The sequence below is a fragment of the Dreissena polymorpha genome, chromosome 3, assembly GCF_020536995.1.
Source record: "Dreissena polymorpha isolate Duluth1 chromosome 3, UMN_Dpol_1.0, whole genome shotgun sequence".
Lineage (NCBI taxonomy): Eukaryota > Metazoa > Mollusca > Bivalvia > Myida > Dreissenidae > Dreissena > Dreissena polymorpha.
This window is the reverse complement of record NC_068357.1, coordinates 130,120,852-130,134,151: the sequence shown is the minus strand read 5'-3', so window position 1 is coordinate 130,134,151 and position 13,300 is coordinate 130,120,852. Positions and strand designations below refer to the sequence as shown.

Sequence of the window (13,300 nt, the reverse complement as noted above, 5' to 3'; positions counted from 1 at the left end):
GGTTTATTTAAAAAATTGGTTACAATACTATAATGTTAAAAATAGTCTCAAAGCTAATAGTAAGTCGGGCCTCTACAGCATTAAGGGTTTTGATATAGTTTGTGTATTGCCCGCTATCCTATTTTAATTTGGACTAAATTTTAGTAACGTTTACAATTGTACAAAAAAAGTTCCGAGAGATTATCATTGATAAATGGATATTAATACACAATGAAATACATAATAAGCTAACATTCTATTTTAAAATAAGACAGGTTCATAAAAAAATACATGAAACACATAATTAGATGTGGTACACAATGGACCAAATTGGGAACATGTAAAAATGTAAACGCAATCATCGAAATAATGACTAAAGAGTCTTATGAAAAATGAATTGGAGACAGCGCTCAACATAAACCTGAGTTGTTATGCCCCCGGACCGAATGTTCGGGGGTATATTGTTTTTGGCATGTCTGTCTGTCATTGTATGTGTGTGCCCCCAAAATTTAAGTTTTGTCAAAACTTTTGCAATATCGAAGATAGCAACTTGATATTTGGCATGCGTGTGTATCTCATTGAGCTGCACATTTTGAGTGGTGAAAGGTTAAGGTCATCCTTCTTGGTCAAAGGTCAAATATATGGCTTCAAAGCGGCGCAGTAGGGGCATTGAGTTTTACAAACACAGCTCTTGTTAAGTATTAAGTAGGACATAATCATTCTTAAAGGCTGGTCTAAGTTATAGGATTAAATCAGTGAGTGTTTAAAATACCTTGAACAGATATACTAAGTTTCAATACATGAAGTAGATTGGTACAAGCAAAAATAAACATAATCTTTTCAAATGTATGAATCAGTAATAATTCTGCAATATTTGTTGTGGTGATGGCTGTGGCGGCACTAGAAGCAAAACAAGCAGTAGCAGCTGAAATACTACTACTACTACTACTACTACTGCTTTTACTACTACTACTACTACTACTACTACTACTACTACTACTACTACTACTACTACTACTACTACTACTACTACTACTACTACTACTTCTACTACTTCTACTACTACTACTACTACTACTACTACTACTACTACTTCTACTTCAACTTCTAGGAAAACTGCCTAATGTGCACTTAAGATTTTTGAAAATGAAAATGTATTCTAATATTTGCAAAGTGAAATTCTTAGTGTTGTGTTTACATTCTTTTCAGCGCATGTTTAAACAGCTGATGTGAATCCTGTTGATCGTGCATCCTGTATATGCCTATGGGAGTTCTACATCTACATTCTACGTTGCTTAAGTCATAATTAACTATTACACGATGGGTTGTGAGAGGATACGGTAAAGAGTGAAACAATTGTAAAGTGAGAAGAGTTTGATAATTAACATAATGAAGGACAGTAAGAAACGTCCCCAGCTCCGTTTCATTCCTCGCCATCATGCCTCTCCGGCTATGGAGCCGCCAAAATGTTTGAATCTTATCTGGCATAGCCATGAAGGGTGATTTGGAGTTACGTTGTAGCTAGCGCTGAAAACATGATAAGTAACTGAATGGTGCTAGTCCCTGTCTGAAGGATACTTGGTCAAGGGATACGGCGACGTAGGCTTGTAAGCTATTAAAGAAAGGAATTATTCTGTGGAAGATGAGGCCGAGGTGGATATCGACAGGAACTTGATGGATGGTGTGACCGGGTTTGCTTGAGCCAGGGAAAAGGTATTTTGTTTTTGAGATGTCTATGACGTTATTTGTTATCTTATAGATCATCGTCAGCTTGGGTTTGGTACCTGTTTTACTACAGGGTTTCCCACTGCAGGTGGTCAAGAATGGAAGTAACGCTGCTGGTGCAATGGTAGCGGTTCGTCACATACCTGGATGCCTGCCCCTTCTCTTGAAAATGAATCTGGTCCTCCTGATATTGCTTCCAGGCAGTGTAACAGTATTCCATATTCGGGCGAACACAAAAGTATGAAGCAATTTTGACATCCTCGTTGCCTATCCTTATAGATTCCTGCAGAGGAAGCCACGGGTACTGTTTCCTTTCCTTTTTATATTTTGGAGGTTTGGCTTCCTTTGTCTGTTCCACCTTGGGCTACGTTGATGCTTCTTCACTTGCGTTTGTATGGCAATAGAGGGTGTAGTTATACAGTATTTGGGAGCGCTTTCTGCAAACTCGCATGATGTCCGAAACGCAAAATAGTAGTTGTGTGCAGCCTATATTCAATAGAGTAATCTCCCTTTGCACAAATATTGCAAATGGCGGCGTCTGTAGCAACGACATTTTGGTAATAAATTATTTTTAAAACGCTAATATTTAACTGTTACGCAATTAATATTTGAACTTATTTTCTATTGAGTTTGCAAATATTTTATTTGTAACATTGATTTGATCTTTAAGTATGGCCCCCATATTCATAATATTATGTTATAGCTATGGTTATTTCAATGAAATTATGAAATCATTGATTCATTATTGAATGCCTTCAATATTTACAAAAAATAACCATTTATACTGTAATTTCGTTGTCAAACATATTTAAACAACACAAGCTAGGTCTAACGGCAAATAATGAAAGATTCACTTGTCCAGTTATATTGTCATTATTGAGATTACCTGAAATCCCTTGATAGAACATTTGCATATAATGCAGTTTGTTATTGAATTTGTTAACACATTCATCATTGTTTTGTTGATCAAAAATGCGACAAAAACTGGTAAACATTGTAATTTATCATACCGTAAATATGGTAGTTTCTTGATGAGTCGTGGGTTCTTAAAGAGTCAAGGTTATAGATATCGTGAAATTACATGAAAGAACCTTCCCACATGGTGCAGTTGTTACAGACAAAAGATTTGACCAGGTCACGATTGTTTTGCTGATAAAAAAATGTGACAAAAATAGGTAAATATTGTAATTCATCAGAGCTCTTATCAACTATTTCCCCTTTTCAGGGCTATAGATAACTTTTGGGGTAACTGGGTGATTCACCCCCTGTTTTTGACAACAATAGGGTTTTTGAAAATTCAATAGTTTTAGCAAAAATTTTCACCCCCTACTTTTGAGCTTAATTGGGTTTTTCACCCCCGTTTTTTTTAACTCAATTGGGTAATTTAGGGAATTACATATATAAAATAATACAAAATATACTAAGGTTACTATATTATTTATACAAATGGAATTTAAAAAGGTACCTTTACATAACAACAAACAATTACTGAATTTCAGGTCAAAGTTCATTCATTTTTGCGTTGAATAAGACCGAGTTAGAGAAAATCGCTGAACAATTGATTAAGTTATGGCTGTTCAAAGCGATGCACCCCGTTTTCGGGTCATTTGGAGTTGAATACCTTGAAAATGAAAGTAGAAATTGGACGGGTCGATGAATAATTACAATACTACCCCAAAGATTGATAACCGCTTGAAAGACTGCCTTCTTTTCTTCATTGGACGGCATATAAACTTTGCGGTACATTTTTGTACGGAAAATAACCAGTCTTAAAATTACGCTCGGTATTCTTAAGAATTGTGTTTCGTGATGCAAGGTTTTTGACAGGAATTACGTTATTAAATTTGTATTTGCGTTTTTGTACGCTTTATTTTGAATTTAATTACGTTTTTGGTTGTTTTAATTGTGTAATAACGCAAGTACGCTTGTTATCTATAGCCCTGCCTTTTATAAATTGGTCATATAGTGTTCCTAAATACATACATGCCATATGTCCCGGATTTTCCGGCATTGTCCCGGAAATGAAAAACGTGTCCCGCAGTCCCGGAAAGCGGTCAAATGTCCCCGATTTTACAAAATCCATATCTACATTTACCTTATCTTAGGCTTTACTGCACCTTGAATCTGTGTTCCCACTAATCCGCAGCTTCTCCATGGCAATGCCTACCCGAATAGGTGACTACGCTACGTGTCAAAATCGATCAATTAACAGGGGTCCTGTTATCATATCGATTGTCACACGTTCACAGTTAAACTGAAAAGGCGGCATTGTTTAATGTGGTTGTTTATTGGCTTTAATATACTACACAAATTTTTTTATTTATGAGTATGTTCCATACAACATCGTCTGTTGACTTTTTTTCACAAGAAATTAACCTCCAGCATTTTTTTTCACCATTTTGGGAATGGGACCGAGTCCCATGGGATTAGGAAAATTCGCGGAGATTTGACTAAAATTGGGACATTAGTGTTGTTGTTATTTTGCTAGAAAATGCTTCAAAATTGAGGAAACAAGTGTGTCCAGTATTATATTTATTAAGGTTGAACTTACATGGATGGGAGATGGACAAAATATTGAGATCTTACAAAAAATGAAAATAAAATAAAAAATTGAAACCTTCCATTTGGAATTGTTAGCTCCCAGTTGGGAAAAGTATATACTTTTTATGCCCCCCTTCGAAGAAGAGGGGGTATATTGCTTTGCTCATGTCGGTCTGTCGGTCGGTCTGTTGATCGGTCTGTCGGTCGGTCGGTCCGTCCTCCAGGTGGTTGTCAGACGATGACTCAAGAACGCTTAGGCCTAGGATCATGAAACTTTTAGGTACATTGATCATGACTCGCAGATGACCCCTATTGATTTTGAGGTCACTAGGTCAAAGGTCAAGGTCACGGTGACCCGAAATAGTAAAATGGTTTCCGGATGATAACTCAAGAACGCTTAGGCCTAGGATCATGAAACTTGATAGGTAGATTGATCATAACTCGCAGATGACCCCTATTGATTTTCAGTTCAAGAGGTCAAAGGTCAAGGTCACAGTGACCTGAAATAGTAAAATGGTTTCCGGATGATAACTCAAGAACGCTTAGGCCTAGGATCATGAAACTTGATAGGTAGATTGATCAGGAATCGCAGATGACCCCTATTGATTTTGAGGTCACTAGGTCAAAGGTCAAGGTCACAGTGACCCGAAATAGTAAAATGGTTTCCGGATGATAACTCAAGAACGCTTAGGCCTAGGATCATGAAACTTGATAGGTAGATTGATCATGATTCGCAGATGACCCCTATTGATTTTGAGGTCACTAGGTCAAGGTCACGATGACCCGAAATAGTAAAATGGTTTCCGGATGATAACTGAAGAACGCTTATTCCTAGGATCATGAAACTTGATAGGTAGAATGATCATGACTCGCAGATGACCCCTATTGATTTTGAGGTCACTAGGTCAATGGTCAAGGTCACGGTGACCCGAAATAGTAAAATGGTTTCCGGATGATAACTCAAGAATGCTTATGGCTAGGATCATGAAACTTCATAGGTACATTGATCATGACTAGCAGATGACCCCTATTGATTTTCAGGTCACTAGGTCAAAGGTCAAGGTCACAGTGACAAAAAACATATTCACACAATGGCTCTCACTACAACGGAGAGCCCATATGGGGGGCATGCATGTTTTACCAACAGCCCTTGTTTCCATTGGGAATGGGTGTGGTTACTGGACCTGATTTTTAATGAAAAAAAACCACTGACCTCCCCTGCAATGTCATTTTTAGTTCGGCTGTTTTCGGAGAAAACCCCAGGTATTGTCATAGCCAGCTCGTCGTGTCGTCCGCTGTAGGCGTCATGCTAAAACCTTGACATTCTGCTCTAAAATCAAAGTGCTTCCACCTACAACTTTGAAACTTCATATGTAGATGCACCTTGATGAGTTCTACACGCCACACCCATTTGGGGGTCACTAGGTCAAAGGTCAAGGTCACTGTGACCTCTAAGAAAAAAATTCAAAAAATTCTGACAAGCTTTCATTTATTCAAAACTGCACCTGCAGCCAAGCCTTGGCACCCGTCATGCAGTGCTCTTGTTTAGGCTATTTATAGTATGCATATTTTGAAATTGTAATAGCCAAAAAATGCACAGCTCAACCAGAAACCTATTTTCAAGTTGTGGGTTTGACACCAGCAAAACCATTGATTATTTATTATCATTATCAAAGGTCAACATTTGAAAAAAAGCAACACATATAAAGACCAAAGGTTAATAATCATGTTTATAATGATTCATAATCATATATTTATAAAATATTTGTGATGTAACAACTTTATTAAAATTACCCACTACTCAACAAGCATAAAGCATACTCTAAGTTTAGATATGATAAATATTCAAAAAGTAATAGTGTCCGAAAATTAAGAGACATGTGTGTTATGTTTGTCTGTCAATTATTATATTGAAATAAAACTAATTAATAAATGTGTAATAATTGTATTGTGTTGTACTCTCCTTTCTCTGCTTGAAATAAAATACAACTCATTTATTTGCAATTGCTTACCTGAAATGTTATATAAAACGTTATAAAACAACAACAACAATACTGCTTCCTGTATACGATAACATTTCAAAAGCTATTGGGTGAAACCATTGTTTATTACAAGTCTACATGGTAATCTTCCCAATAACGCAAATGTTATGGTCCATTGCCCTCAGGGCATTATATGCCAGGTTTTATGACCTTAATCCGGTTGTAAAACTCTGTGATTGAAGGGTCCCAGATAAGCGAAAACAGGGCAGAAATCTAGTAAAATAACGCTGTAAATTATACTGTCCAAAAATTTAGAGTCATTTATAAAGTAGAAACACTATTGTGCATTGAATTATTGCTTTTATTTCAATATACTGGGAATTAAAATTTTCGGACATTTAATATTTGCCTCTAAATTTTCTGACAACTGTAATTTTTGAATGTTTTCTGTATCTCAATTTTCAAACACTAAACAAACTAATTATTATAAATTATACTGTTCAAAAACTTTGTAATTACAGTACTACAGTATATAAATACTAGAGATATTCAACTTCAAATATGTATTTTTGATCATTATGAAAGCTGACTGACAGAAATGTATATTTTTCTTTAAAAGCAGAAGAATAGTATTGGGACAGCTTTTGTTGGTTTGTTTGTTTTCTTTGTTTAGAAAGTTTCTCAAGTGTACATACCAAGTGGATTTTGACGTCATTTTTTGCTTGCGCATTATGTAGTATCTTCATTTGCCAAATAGAAATGGCGCAGCTGACGCGCATCCCCACGCCACAGCTTTTGACCCAGGGGTCAGATAAAAATTCCAAATAGTGCACTGTTGCACATATGCTCATAGCTACCATGTGTTTAAGTTTCAAGGTTCTAGTGCTAATAGTGTAGGAGGAGATAGTGGCCCGGAGGGACGAACTAACAGACGGCGGAGATAACCACATAATCCCCCCACCCCAATACGGAGCTTGGGGATAATTATCAAAAGTGCTGATGTCTTTGAGTGTGTATTTTGAGGTTTATGGGGTCCTTTCTGAGCAAGAGACTACATTATGTGCGGAACCGGAGTGTGCCGCATGACTCCTACGTACCTAATAAACATACTAGACTCACAAAAGATGGGATAAATTGAATTAAAGCTGCAATTTCCAGCTTTTTCGTTGTTACTGAAAGATTTTTAATTTTGATGTGGTCTTGTGTTGTGTACCAACCACTGCCCTAGCCAGACAGCCATGATGTCTTTGAACAATCTCAATAACCCACGTCATCTGACCTCATTGTGACCTTGACATCAGCATTTGGACTTTGCAGTGCTATAGAAGTTTTGTTGTAGAAAGTTTATTAACTGGACAATTTTGTATGTTACAGCACATAAACTGCTTCAAAACATCTCTGACAGTGTGCTTGGTTTGACGAAATGCAGGGGAGTTGCCATGTAGTGTTCTGGAAGGCAAAATGTTGAAGCAAGGAGTAGTTCAGGAAAAGCTTTCCGATTTAACATCTATGAATCAGTTACCACCCCTCGGGTAAGGACTACTTCTTATATAACAATCTTTACATATCAATCTGTCAGAGTTTATATTAGTCATTTTTGATTTTGTAATTTGATCTGCATGTAATTGTTATTCCAGGACACTGCCACAATGGTCTCGTGTGAACACCTTGAACAGGGGAGGATATCCAAAACCGTTCACAAAAGATAAACTTGCTGTATGTGGAAAGCCTAACTACACTTTTGTTTATGATCTATTATTATTATTTATTCTTTTTTTAAATAATTTGTATTTTATTAAATTTAAAAAAGAATGGGTGCAATTTACTTTATCGACATAATTAGCAGAGTTTCTGTACCAAAGACTTATGGAACTTTTTCTAGAAGAAGCTGTTTTTGTTGCAGCCTGTACCAGACAAGTCTGGTGAGGAAAGCGATGAGCGTCAAATTAACCTGTCTGAGCTGAATCCCACTCAGCGCATTCAGCATTTAGAGCGCTCCATCATTTTCCTGAAGCAGCAACATGCTGAGGTGCTAAAATCACTCCATGATGAGATAGATAATCTTAAAACAGAAAATAAGGGTACGCATGTCACTTAATTTTATTGCCAGCATTATATGTTCAATGAAACTCTTATTATTATTTATGATTATTTCTACTGCCACATAAAACACTTTATAGTTTTTGGTTGGTGTGTCTCTTTGTATTTCTTTCTCAGTGTTAAAAAAGACTTGTGGACATGTTAATTTTTATAGTTTTGATTTTGGAAAACAGATCAGGAATTTGTGCTGATCATTTTCCAATGTATTTGTGTTAAAGTCATGGATTTGTCAACCCACAAATCAACAATAATTTATATTCCACGAATAATATATTATATATACATAATATATATTTTGAGTGCCATTCATGTGCGTAAATTGTGCGCTTTTATGTGGGTTTAAACTGCGCTTTTAACCGAGTTAAATGTGCGCTTTTTATAAAACAGTACCTATAAAAGCTCACATTTAGCTCGCTTAAAGCACATTTTCAACCCACAGAAAAGCGCACATTTAACACACATGTGCGCTTTTATGTGGGTTATAACTGCGTTTTAATCGAGCTAAATGTACGCTTTTTATAGGTACTGACTTATAAAAAGTGCACGTTTAACCCACATAAAAGTGCACATTTTACACACATGTTTGTTTTTATGTGGGTTGAAACTGCGCTTTAAGCGAGTTAAATGTGCGCTTTTTATGAAAAAGCGTACATTAAACTCACTGAAAAGCGCAGTTTTAACCCACTTAAAAGTGCACATTTTACACACATAAAGCGCACATTTCTTGTTTGTTTGTTTTCGTTAAAAAACTCACTCGGTAAGAAAAAGCACACATAAAACGCAGTGCCAATACCACCACGTTTAACACGCAAAATGTACTTAAAACGTACATTTCACACACTTTTTTTAGAAGGGTTCTTAGATAAAAGACGCACTTCCTTGATAAAAGATGCACTTCTTAGATAAAAAACACACATTCTGCTCACATCTACACTCAAAAGCGCACTTACAGATGAAGGAAACACACCAAAAACAAACTGTTTCACTTAAATAACGCACTTAAAAAGAAAAAACGCACAAAATGCGCACTTAAATGCACATTTGAACACTGAAAACACAGATATTAACATAAAACACAGAATTAACGCACTTTTAAGTGCGCTAAATGTGTGTTTTGGTAAAAAGTGAGTTTTAAATTGACAAGGGATAATTGATTTTTCAGTATATCATAAATATAGGACATGGCACAAGTTGCCATATCATACCATATTTTATTAAACGAGTTCAGGAATTTTGTTTAGTAAGCGAGTCTTTGGCGAGCTTACTAACAAATTTCCTGGACGAGTTTAATAAAATATGGTATGAAATGACGAGTGTCAGATCTTTTTATCACATGCTTTTAAATGAGCAAATAAAATAAATATTTATGCAACATAATGACAAATCCCGAATGTTGTTTACATTTCGTGACATATCATTTGACGTTGCAACGTAATTTTAGCAAAATAAACAAATGCGATAGGTCAATTGAACAAAAACAAAGTCAATGAAAACGCTTAAAGAGTATATTACACATGTGTAAGATAAAAATATTCGTAATGGTTATATAACATGGGAAATGGGGTATGTCATGTGATAAAAATAGTTAAAACTACTAATAATGAGCTATCTCTATATTTAAAATGATTTGACAATTGTGTGTTCGCTCACAGGCCTTCAATTAAAAATATTTTGCTGAATTTACTAAATAGCTTACATATTTCTTTTAAATATTGGTGCATTTGATTAATTTTACCGATATCCTCTGCAGATCTGCAGTTCAAAATTGTGATGAGTCAAAAGCAGCATCATCATCATCATCAACAGCACAATGGTGGGGAGGGCAATGTGAGCGCCAGTAGCAGGAGAAGCAGGACTGGCAAGGAGGGTCGCTACCTTGAGAAAGGTAAGGCATCCACTGGAAACAGAGTTTCAAAGTGTTTGTTTATTGTTTAAAAGATAACATCTATTTTTTAGTAAAATGTGAAGGAAATCTAGTAAATTTGGAAGAGTTCTTGTGTAAGTTGTTTATATGTACAGTATAGCTTCTTAAGTTTTCAAGTAACCAGGACTGAGAAAAATACTTTGAAGTAACAACTTTTTGCATTTAAACATGTCAATGTTGTAGTAGCTAGAAGTTTTAAGGTCCTTAATTCTTCATTATTATGTTCACCCTTTTCATAACCGTAATTGTGTACATGTGAGGCAATAATTGTTAATGAAAAATAACAACAATACTGAATGCATTGAGGCTGGTTTGTGTGATTCAAGCTGGTGTTAAGCCTTAATTCTGGACAAAAATGAACATGTGAAATCAATTCGAGAACAAACACCTTCATGTTTGGAACAGGAGTAATGGGTTCTTAATCAAATTTTCAATTACAGTTCTTTGATGAGACTGTATTTCTTTTTTAGAAAGTTTGTGCAATTAGTACTATCAGTATTGTAATAACAGTGGTCTGCTGTGTTCTATATCTTTTTTCTGTACATGCTGTTTAAAAGGATAGATTGATTTTCAGAATCTTCTTCTTTATCGATACTTTCTGGAACATACCACAATTTCAAGACAGTAGATGGTTCATCAGGAGGTTTGTGTCCTGTCTATGGCTAGGCATCACACTCACAGCGGTTTAGATCACAGTGTGCAGTGTGACCCACGTCACATGTTGAATCACATTGTGATTAGCACTGCATTCTTCAAAATGTGCATTGGACTGATCCCCTATGCAAGTTAAATCTTACGAACAACAAAATCAGATATGATTACCTGTTATATATATATAATATAATATGGCCAGTCATTTTGGATTTTTTAAAAACAAACATTTCTAAATTTTTTAATTAAATAAATATTGAATCTATGTACATGTAGAAAAGTATTTATTTGTTACTTTTGATTGGATAACATAAGAAACATCATCAGGTACCTAATTGTGAAATGTCCAATCAAATCGACTTGTTAAATTCCAACCTATTTGATAGTTGCGAATATTTGGACGGTTGGTCAGTTCAAAACATTATATGAGCAGAATGCCTTGTCTTTAATTTACAATAATGTCTGTGGAGTAAATATGAATTTTGTATGTTGTTATGCCTTTTGACCTTTCTTAAGTATAAAGTAATTGATTAAAATCATTGCTGAACTCTTATGTTATTTCAATCAAGTACCCCTTTTTTATTTTGAAAAACTTATAAAAATTATTTTTGGCCAGTAATTACAAGTACTTAGCCTGATGGCTTTGTAATTTTAACCCTTACAATGCGGGGAACCAAATTTTTAAGGCCTTTGCAAACAGTTTGGATCCAGATGAGACGCCACATAACGTGGCGTCTCATCAGGATCCAACTGTTTGCTATTCTGATAATATTCTTTGAAAAAAATCGAAGAAGAAAATGCTAATTTTGGAAATTCAGCAGACGACATTTTAGCAGACGACAAATTTCCCAGCATGCAAAGGGTTAAAATGCAAATTAAAGTTTAATCCGCAGCCCATGTAAAATGTGATTATAAGGGCGGAAACCCACTACAGATGTGCTGCATTTAAGTGTGATTTGTGCTGACACTCGCAGCATATGTGTGGTATAAGTGTGATGATCCCCAACCTGTACAGAAATACATGACACTGTACCACTTCACCTTACAGAACCAGTGTACGCTAGTGTGTTACACTGTCTTGCCTAGTGTCACTTTTAAATCATCATAAAATCATGTCCACTCAATGGTTAGTGTTCAGTATTGAAAGCAAGTTTTAAGTACATTATTTATTCCAGTTATCCAGTCTCATTATTGTAGTGAAAAAGAGCATTGCACATTTAAGTTGTTCTTTACTCATGTAAATTGCCTCAACGTCTATCATACCTTGACTTCATGATCATCTCTGACCAGAGACAATGTACAAAGGGTTGTCAGAAAAGCTCAGTGTTTGGTTTGTGAGCTTCTCACTTCAGAGATAAAAAATAGTCACTAAACCAAGGTCATAACTTTTACCTTTCTCATGGCTTGATTTGTTATTGTCGGCTTAGGTACTACTTAAATGTACAACGGGTACTTTAAGTATACTTAAATGAAACCCAGGTATTGAAAATATACTAACATGTACCTGAGAATTATAACTCTAAATTGGTCTTGTTGGCTATTTTTGTGCAAATTATTTATGTTTCGTATTTATCTCAATATTTTTGTAAAATGGCCTCTATATTATCGAAACTCATACTCAACATACTCACATAGAATGTTGAGGAAAATTTTGTTCAAACAGGTTTTTGTTGTGTGTCCGCAGTGCGTTTTACGACAACGGATTTGGAGCGTGAATAAAACTAATGTACAGTCTCAATTGGCCGGGTACCTTTTAGTATATTTCCATTCCCGCGGTACATTTAAGTGTACTTTACAGCCCAGGGTACATATAAGTAGTTCCCAAGCCAACAATGACCAATCGAGACTTTCTATGTCACAGATATGATGGCACTTTTTGTGATCAATGTTATTTTTTTTATGGTTGCTGTACTGTTTCAAGTTATAAGGCTTACAATTAAATTTCATATATTATGTTAGAAGATTTGAATTAGTTAAGCCAAGAAATTTTATTAATTGGATGTTCCCAGAAGCTCAGATTCAGATTAACCATTATTCTTAAAACTCATTTTTAAGATTGATTTTCCTAATATAAGACAAACTTGTCATTTGAAACTTATATAATTTTTTTAATGAACTTTATCTAAATTTATTGGCGCTATATTTGATGGGTTTCATACCTTATGAACAAATAGGTGCTTGCATCATGGTGAATACGACCTTAATTAATGATAATAATTATTCATTGTTTCATTGAATATTCTACTGCTAAGTAACAGGTGCTGCATTGTGTGCTCATAGTCTGATATTATTTGGCATTGCATTTCTATGCAATTCTGTGAAAGATGTTCCTGTAAATATTGCATAGCACATAGTACATGTTGGTTGAATTGATCCACTGTTTTTTGTATCATCCAAA

The 13,300-nt window shown here is 35.2% G+C and overlaps 4 protein-coding genes across 24 annotated transcripts in view; 2 read left to right on the top strand and 2 right to left on the bottom strand.

Annotated features, from left to right (window-relative positions):
• LOC127871440 (nucleoredoxin-like) overlaps positions 1 to 13,300 on the bottom strand; it is a 205,077-nt gene that overhangs the window by 45,261 nt on the left and 146,516 nt on the right. The window lies entirely within an intron of this gene.
• The window catches only part of LOC127871444 (synaptosomal-associated protein 29-like), a 153,279-nt gene that overhangs the window by 72,674 nt on the left and 67,305 nt on the right, over positions 1 to 13,300 (bottom strand). The window lies entirely within an intron of this gene.
• The window catches only part of LOC127871437 (breakpoint cluster region protein-like), a 232,114-nt gene that overhangs the window by 169,479 nt on the left and 49,335 nt on the right, over positions 1 to 13,300 (top strand). The gene's annotated exons all lie outside the window — the stretch shown is intronic.
• LOC127871441 (coiled-coil domain-containing protein 74B-like) overlaps positions 2,189 to 13,300 on the top strand; it is a 187,249-nt gene continuing 176,137 nt past the window's right edge. The window contains exon 1 of the mRNA XM_052414383.1: positions 2,189 to 2,261. The gene's annotated coding sequence lies outside the window, so the exon portion shown is untranslated. The remainder of the gene's footprint in view (positions 2,262 to 13,300) is intronic.